This window comes from Phocoena phocoena, chromosome 14 (assembly GCF_963924675.1).
Source record: "Phocoena phocoena chromosome 14, mPhoPho1.1, whole genome shotgun sequence".
Taxonomy (NCBI): Eukaryota; Metazoa; Chordata; class Mammalia; order Artiodactyla; family Phocoenidae; genus Phocoena; species Phocoena phocoena.
Genome location: NC_089232.1, coordinates 75,141,994 through 75,150,410, shown reverse-complemented (window position 1 = coordinate 75,150,410; position 8,417 = coordinate 75,141,994).

Sequence of the window (8,417 nt, the reverse complement as noted above, 5' to 3'; positions counted from 1 at the left end):
CTATTCAAAACAATTGAATTAATATTTGAAAAGAGCAACTCACGGCAATTTTGATTCCTTTAATAAAAGACTGGCATTGATTTTTGTTGTTTCTTTTTTTGTTGTTTTGTTTTGGTTTGGTTTTTTGCGGTACGCGGGCCTCTCACTGTTGTGGCCTCTCCCGTTGCAGAGCACAGGCTCCGGACACGCAGGCTCAGCGGCCATGGCTCACGGGCCCAGCTGCTCCGCGGCATGTGGGATCTTCCCGGATCGGGGCACGAACCCACGTCCCCTGCATCGGCAGGCGGACTCTCAACCACCGCGCCACCAGGGAAGCCCTACTGTTTCATTTTATAGATATAAGCATGAGTATTAAGTTCCATTACTTAATAAAAAAAAATGTCAACCAATTCATTAGTCATCAATGTAATGTCTTCCTCTTCAGAGCAGTCTTTCCTGAGGCCATATCTTAGTTTTTTCAAGCTTATTTTTACCACTATCTACTATAACAACTACATTTTATATCATGAATCAGGTGCTACATAAGTATACAATAGGGATATATACAACAGAAGTAGTAATTTCCTGAAACAAGTTACCCTTACCACATATGACATACTCTAATGTCTTCTGTTTTATTCATGTCCATTCGGTTCTATTTCATTTTTTTAAAAAAATCTGGTCATCAACATCTAAACAGAGTTCATGATTCACTAATGTTTCTCAGTCAGCATTTTGAAAACTGTTTTAAATATTCTTTCCTAGTGTCTCTTCCTTTCCAATCTATTACAGTATCCTGTGTGTTTCTTTTATAGATTTTTAACAAATATTAAATGTATTTATTTCTATACCCCACTAGACTGAAGGCTCTGGGAGCGCAGACCTGACGCCTGTGTTGTCCGCTGCTGAATTCCTGTAAATTCTCCCTCACTGTGTGCAGGTTCACGGTCTATGGTGGGACCAGGATTTCAGGAAATGAAAGCTCATAGAACAGGGCTGATATTTAGCTGTGCCTTGGCAGGACAGTAAACAGGCATGACAGATTGTTTGTAGAAGAAATTAATTGGCATTACTTTTCCAAGAGTCAAATGATGCTGAGGAAATGGCTTTTCTCAGATTCACTCCACTGCCTGACAAGAGCCGGCTCTGTGCTGGGCATGGGCCCCGCAGACAGGCCCTTCCTCTGGCCTCCTCTAGCGGGGCGGGGTTGGTGCTCCTCTACCACAGGCTCTTTCTCTGAAGAAATTCAGGGGGAGACGCAACATGAAGCATAATGGTCTGTTTCAGCACATTCGCATGTAGGCACATGTAGAAATCAAGACCCTTTCGGTTTTGATAAAGAGGTCTAAACTGTTTCGGCTAGTGAATAAATTATGGGTAACTCTTTAAAAATTCGTCAATACTGCGATGTTGTTTGTACAATCCTAAAAGACTGTTTCTTTATCATTCAGCTCTAGCTAGGTTATGCTCTGATAACTAATGACTCCAAAATCTTGGGGTCTTATAGCAAAAAAGATTTACTTCTTGCTCTGTTATGTGTCTTTCATATGGCTACATCTTCATTCTGGCACACAGACTTAAGGGGCAGCCTCAATCTGGAATATACTGGTCTTGTGACAAAGGGAAGAAATGAGAGATGGCAGAACCAGATGACAGATCTCAACGTTTTTGCAAGGAAGTGGCTTCTGTTAATTCCACTCACATGTTACCCCAAGTTAATGAACCCCAAACCAAAACCCCATCATGTGGGCAAGCCTGATGTCAGCGGGTGGGGAATATAAGCCTTTTACAAGAGGTATACCAAATTGCTAAAAGCCATAATGCGATCTAGCACAATGTCTTTATACATCTAATGTGATGGATGGGTACCCCTTGGGGTTTCCTCTCTTGGTTCAGTAAGAACTTTTGGGTTTTTTATCCAGATCAGTCTCTCATCAAGAGGCCCCTGGCTTGGTCTGATCTAACCACTTTCTAACAGCTTTTCGGCTCCAGAGTGAGAGAGCCTCCATGGATTGGTCTCCATGTTCTTGCTGCTTGGTGACTGGTCAGTAAGGGAGCTGCACCAGCTCCCCCGCCCAGGCCAGTTGGCAAATCAACTGAAAGCCTTGTCATCACTCCCAGGAGCCAAGCCCTCTCCTTCTGGTCGTGTGCTGCTGCCCAGCTTCAAAGGCTCCCAGGACACATGCAAGGCTGTGGTGTCGGCTGGACTCCGAGATATTTTCTCCATATTCTGGACTTACTGATTTATGACAAAAATGCCCAGTTGTGCTATTTAGAGAAATTCCCAGGTTCAGTCATCTCTGACTCTGCTGGAAACCTAGAGAAGTAGGCCTGTTGAACACACAACCTAACCCATGCATAAGAATCACTCGGGAGACTTTTAAAGGCAGAGTCCTGGGTCCCCCACCCCAGATATTCTGATTCAGATGGTTTGGGAATCAGCCAGGAATCTGCATTTAACAACCTCTGGAGGCAACTGCCACAGAGGGAGTCTGCAACATGGTGGTTCTAAAGATCTTGGCAACAAGCCTGGACGGAGACCCACTGCAGGGGCAGGGGCAAGAAAATAGCCACCCAGCATGGAGGGTGCATGGTGGGACCGCGTTCCCACACCAAAGGGGCCTTGCCGAGGGACCAGCTCTGTGGTCATGAGACATCTTGGACCAGGGAGTGACTGCCCTCTCTCCTCCTTCTCTCCACACTTCTCAAGAGCAGTCACTGATGATTGGATCACCAAATGCAAAGGCCCCTTGGGAGAGTTCAGACAGTTCCACTTTGGCTGATGCTCCAGTTTCAGCCCCTTCCTGCCGGGCTGGGGTATGACCCCGATTCTGTACCAAGTGTCTATTTCCTTTGCCACTTCCTTTTCTGCCTTCCACACTCTATACGGTCTGGAAATCCACAGGCTTTTTTCTAGGTACTTTTAAAAAATTATAACAGGTGTTTTTCCTTGTTGTAAAAGTTATATAACACTGTATAGAATCTAGGAAATGTAGGTAAGCAAAAATAAGAAAAAAAATATCCATGACACTACCACCCCAAAGATACACTATGGGATATTATCTCTTTTTCTCTGCTTATATATTCATCTATTTTATTTAAAATGAGATCATACTGTATATTGTGGTCTTGTAACTTGCTTTCTGTACTTAATGCATTGCAAACAATGTTCCATTACAATTATTCTTCTAAGACATTTTTAATGGCTATACTGTATTCCATCGTATATTCCATTTATTTAACCAATTCTCCATTGTGGAACATTTAGTTTCTACTTGTTTTTAAATTATAAATGGTGCTTCAATGAATCTCCTTTTATGAATTGTGAATTACTGTTCCTTCCCTAGAACAAATTGCTGGAAGTGGAAAGTCTGAATGACCAGGGCTTCTTTGGTTCTTTGTGTACCATCTCTGTCAGGAATTTCATCTGATGTGGTTTCAGCTACCACTCCTCTGCTGGTAATTACAAAATCTGGGTCTCTTGTCCCAATCCTGCTCCTGGACAGTAGACCTCCATTAATAACCCTGCCAGTTGTACTCTCTATTCACAGGTCACAAAAGCACTCCAAGCTCAAGCATTTCCAAGGGTGAACTCAACCTCTTCCTCTTTAATGAACTCCCTCTCCTTTATTCTCATTTCTGCCAGTGGTACCAGTATTCTCTCAGCCACACAGGCATGAAGTCGGTGTCCTCTTTCCTCTCTCGAGGCCTTTATATTAAATAACTTACCAATGGGAATTCCCTGGCGGTCCAGTGGTTAGGACTCCATGCTTTCACTGCCGAAGGCCTGGGTTCAATCCCTGGTCAAGGAGCTAAGATCCCACAAGCTGTTTAGCTCGGCCAAAAAATTTTAATAAATAAATAAAGTTACCAAGTCTTCTACCCACATCTTCACCTGTTCAGATCTGTCCAATTCTCAAGGCTTATCTCTAATCACCTAATTGTAGGAAGTATATTCTTATCTTTCCAGCCAGACATGAGCCCCAAAGGAGAGGAAGGGGAAGACAAGAAGAAATATTTGAAGAAATAATGGCTGAAAACATTTCCAAACCTGATGAAACCTATAAATCCACAGATCCGAGGTCAATGAACCCCAGCCACAAGAAACACACAAACACAGAACATAAAAATGTACATAATGTAAAAACTGTACAAATCAAAATGTACAATCAAGGAACATCATAAAAAACTGCTCGAAACCAGTGATAGAGAAAAACTTTTAATCACCTGGAAGAAAAAAAACAAGAATTTCCATACAGAAGAACGAAATTAAGCAAGACAGCAAATTTCTCAATGTAAACAATGTGTGCAGAAAAACAGTAAAGCAACATCTTTAAAGTACTGATGAAAAAAAACCTGACAACCTAGAATACCATATCCTGGGGAAATATCTTTTGAAAACAAAGGTAAATTAAAGACATTTTCAGACATGCAAAAGCCAAAAGAATCCAGTAACAGCAGAACCGCACTGCAAAAAAATGTTAAAACACGTCCTCTGACTTAAAACACTATATTAGAATTACCATATGACCCAGTAATCCCACTACTGGGCATGTACCCAGAGAAAACCATAATTCAAAAAGACACATGCACCCCAATGTTCATTGCAGCACTATTTACAATAGCCAGGTCACGGAAGCAACCTAAATGCCCACTGACAGATGAATAGATAAAGAAGATGTGGCACATATATACAATGGAATATTACTCAGCCATAAAAAGGAATGAAATTGGGTCATTTGTAGAGACGTGGATGGATCTAGAGACTGTCATACAGAGTGAAGTAAGTCAGAAAAACAAATATCGTATATTAACGCATATATGTAGAACCTAGAAAAATGGTACAGATGAACCAGTGTGCAGGGCAGAAATTGACACAGATGTAGAGAACAAACATACGGACACCAAGGGGGGAAGTGGCGGTGGTGGTGGTGATGTGATGAATTGGGAGATTGGGATTGACATGTATACACTGATATGTATAAAATGGATGACTAATAAGAACCTGCTGTAAAAAAAATAAAATTCAAAAATTCAAAAAACCCCCAAAAAACCGTCCTCTGGCTGAAAAATGTTAACAGATGGAAATGTGGATCTCCAAGAGGAATGAAAGCACCAGAAATGGTAGCTAAATGTAGGTTTTTATAAATTTATTTATTTATTATTGGCTACATTGGGTCTTCACTGATGCGTGTGGCTCTCTCCAGTTACGGTGAGGAGGAGCCACTCCTCGTTGCGGTGCGTGGGCCTCTCATTGCGGCAGCCTCTCCCGTTGCGGAGCTCGGGCTCTAGGTGCGCGGGCTTCAGTAGTTGTGGCACGCAGGCTCAGTAGTTGTGGCTCATGGGATCTAGAGCACAGGCACAGTAGTTGTGGCGCATGGGCTTAGTTGCTCCACGGCATGTGGGATCTTCCCAGACCAGGGCTCGAGCCCGTGTCCCCTGCATTGGCAGGTGGATTCTTAACCACTGCGCCACCAGGGAAGCCCTAGGTTTTTAAATTATTTTTCTCTTTAAAAGATAATTAACTGTTTAACCAAAAATAAGAGTCACAGAAGGTCAGAGGAAGAAGGAATCTTGGCAGCCACTTGTTTGCAGAGTTATTTACTAATATCATTCAACTGATGGGAGGGCCAGGAATATAAATTAGGTTTCCTGATGCCTTGTCCAGATTTTCAGCTACCTAACTGAATGATGACAGATACAAAGCTCCTTTCCAACAGACCAGAAAACAGTTACTCTTTTTCTGGTTTCCAGGTCAAATACTTTTCTTCTTCCTTTTCAGACCTTCCTCTAGCCATTCTTGCTCACACACCCCCTCATGATAATATTTGCATAGGGCTTTATAGCTGCCAACCCTCCCACGTCTGCTCCCTCACTTGATCCTAAAAACAACTCCAAGAAGTCTGCAGGCCAGGAATTTGCATCTTCTGGATTTTACAGATGAAGAAACTGAAGCTCAGACCCCAGTGAAATTTCCCAAGATGAGGGAATAATATCTTGGTGAAATTAGGAATTGAATTTCAATCTTCTGTCTCCAGGTCTTGTGCTCATTCCACCAGCGCCATTCTGCCTCCCTCATGTGCCCGAATTTCATGTTATTTGGCAACATTCACCTTGCTCTTATTTTCTCATACTTGAAGTCATGACTTTTCTAGAAAAACAAAGCAACCTCAGAAAAGCAAAGGCACAACTTTTTCTTTCAGTCAACTCTTGAGCTTATTTATAACATATGCCTTCTGTGAAAGGAAAAGGAGACCTGAAAATGGCACACATAGCATTTGCCTACAAGGAACACTGGAACAAACGGACTTAGAACAAACTAAGTTCCACAATGACTGAACAAATTAGCCTGGAAAACAGAGCGATTAGTACACCATCAAACAGAAGGAACAAAATGTATAGTTTAACAATGGAAAGTCTCTTGGTTTCATATTGTAAGACCCTTTAAATGTAGGTGTGCTGTACTCCACATTTAGATAACCCAACTTATACTGAAAATAATCTATTAGCAGTGAAAATTTTGTGGCGACTAATTGTTACATTCAGTAAACATTTACTACTCCCGACCCCACGCCCCCGGTTTGCATAGGTCATTGAACTAAATGCTGTGGATGGAAAAAAAAGAGGCCCTTCTTTCCAAGTTGTCCACTAACAGGGACACAGATACAATATAACATGAGCTATAATGGAGGTAGGTGCTGGAGAGGAAAGGAAGCAGCCCAATTCACTAAATCATTCTCCAAAGCCAATTCATAGAAAGTCCATTTGTCAAATGATCAGAGGAGAGAATGACCAATGTACAGAATTTACCACTTAGTAAAATCTTCTTTTAAGTAGTATTTTAAAAATATTTCAGTATATAAAAATGTATTCTTCTGAGTACTTACTACAAGTCTGCCCTTGTGCTAAACACTGTACACACTGGCTTCATCTTAGGAAGTTATTGTACGAATTAAAGCTCACAGAAGTTAAATAACTTGGCCACACTTACATGGTAAATCAGTGGCAAAACTGGGGTTTAAAACCAACTTTATCTGAATCCATCATGTGATTTCTCAGCAACTCCCTATACAGTCTTACAGCAGCTACTGATTTTCGGTTATGTACTAGGCACTGTACTAAGGTAGGTACATGAATTACAGCATTTATTTACAACTCTGTGAATTATGAGTCCTTTTCCAGATGAGAGACTCCAAGAAGCTGTATAATTCATTTCAGGACTCTCATCTGTTTGAAACCCGTAGCTTACCGTCCACTAAAAGACAGTCATCAGGGACTTCCCTGGTGCTGCAGTGGTTAAAAATCCACCTGCCAATGCAGGGGACACGGGTTCCATCCCTGGTCCGGGAAGATCCCACATGCCGCGGAGCAACTAAACCCGTGCATCACAGCTCCTGAGCCTGCGCTCTAGAGCCCGCGAGCCACAACTACTGAGCCTGCGCACCTAGAGCCCGTGCTCTGCAACAAGAAGCCACCACGATGAGAAGCCCACGCACCGCCAACGAAGGGTAGCCCCCGCTCGCAAAAACTAGAGAAAGCCAGCACACAGCAACGAAGACCCAACACAAAAATAAATAAAGACAGTCATCATAATGACCTACAATGGCCAATTCAAAACCTCTCTGCACTGTCTCCCATCATTCCCCACTCTCCTCCCTCTCCACTCACCAAGCTACTTTTTGAACATACCTGGCGTGCTCCTGCAGGTCCCTTGGCCTGGGATATTCCTCCTTCCTCATTCTCCAGGTCTTACTCACATGTCACCTTCAAAGTGTGGCCTTTCCTGACACCATTTAAAACTGCACTCTCCCCCCCCCACCAACTTTCCTTGTTTCTTTTTTTTTTCTCCATAGATCTATCACTATACAGGTTATTTTAAATCATCTGCCTCTCCCCACTAAAATAAGACCAGGGATTTTTTTTTTTTTTTACATTTTGCCCATCCCTACATTTCTTGCACCTGGAACAAAGTACATGCTCAAAACTTATTGAATTGCATTAAACTTTTGCTCAAGATTAAATAGAAGTGAGAACTGGGTATTGAACCCAATAGAGGATGCCAGAGAGAATGTATATCCTGGTGAGCTCAATTTTGGGAACATGGGACCCTTGAGTTGACAGATCTCGGAAACACCTGGAACTTTACAGAGCTTTTGCAGCTACACAGTGTTAAGTAAAAGTTGAGAAAGTGAAGCAAGATAGCCAAAGCCACAATACAGAGTGGCATGGACAAGTGTAGATGTGGGTGAAGAAAGCTAGAGAAAGAAACTGAGTAATTAAAAAGATAGGCAAACCTCCATACAATATTTTGAAGGCCAAGAGAAGAGTGACTTTGAAGGTTAGGTAGTTGGTAACACTGAATGATTAAAAAAAAATGAAGTTAGAAAGGATAACAGAATTTTGTGATTTAGGAGGGCATCAGCATCTCATGAGACATT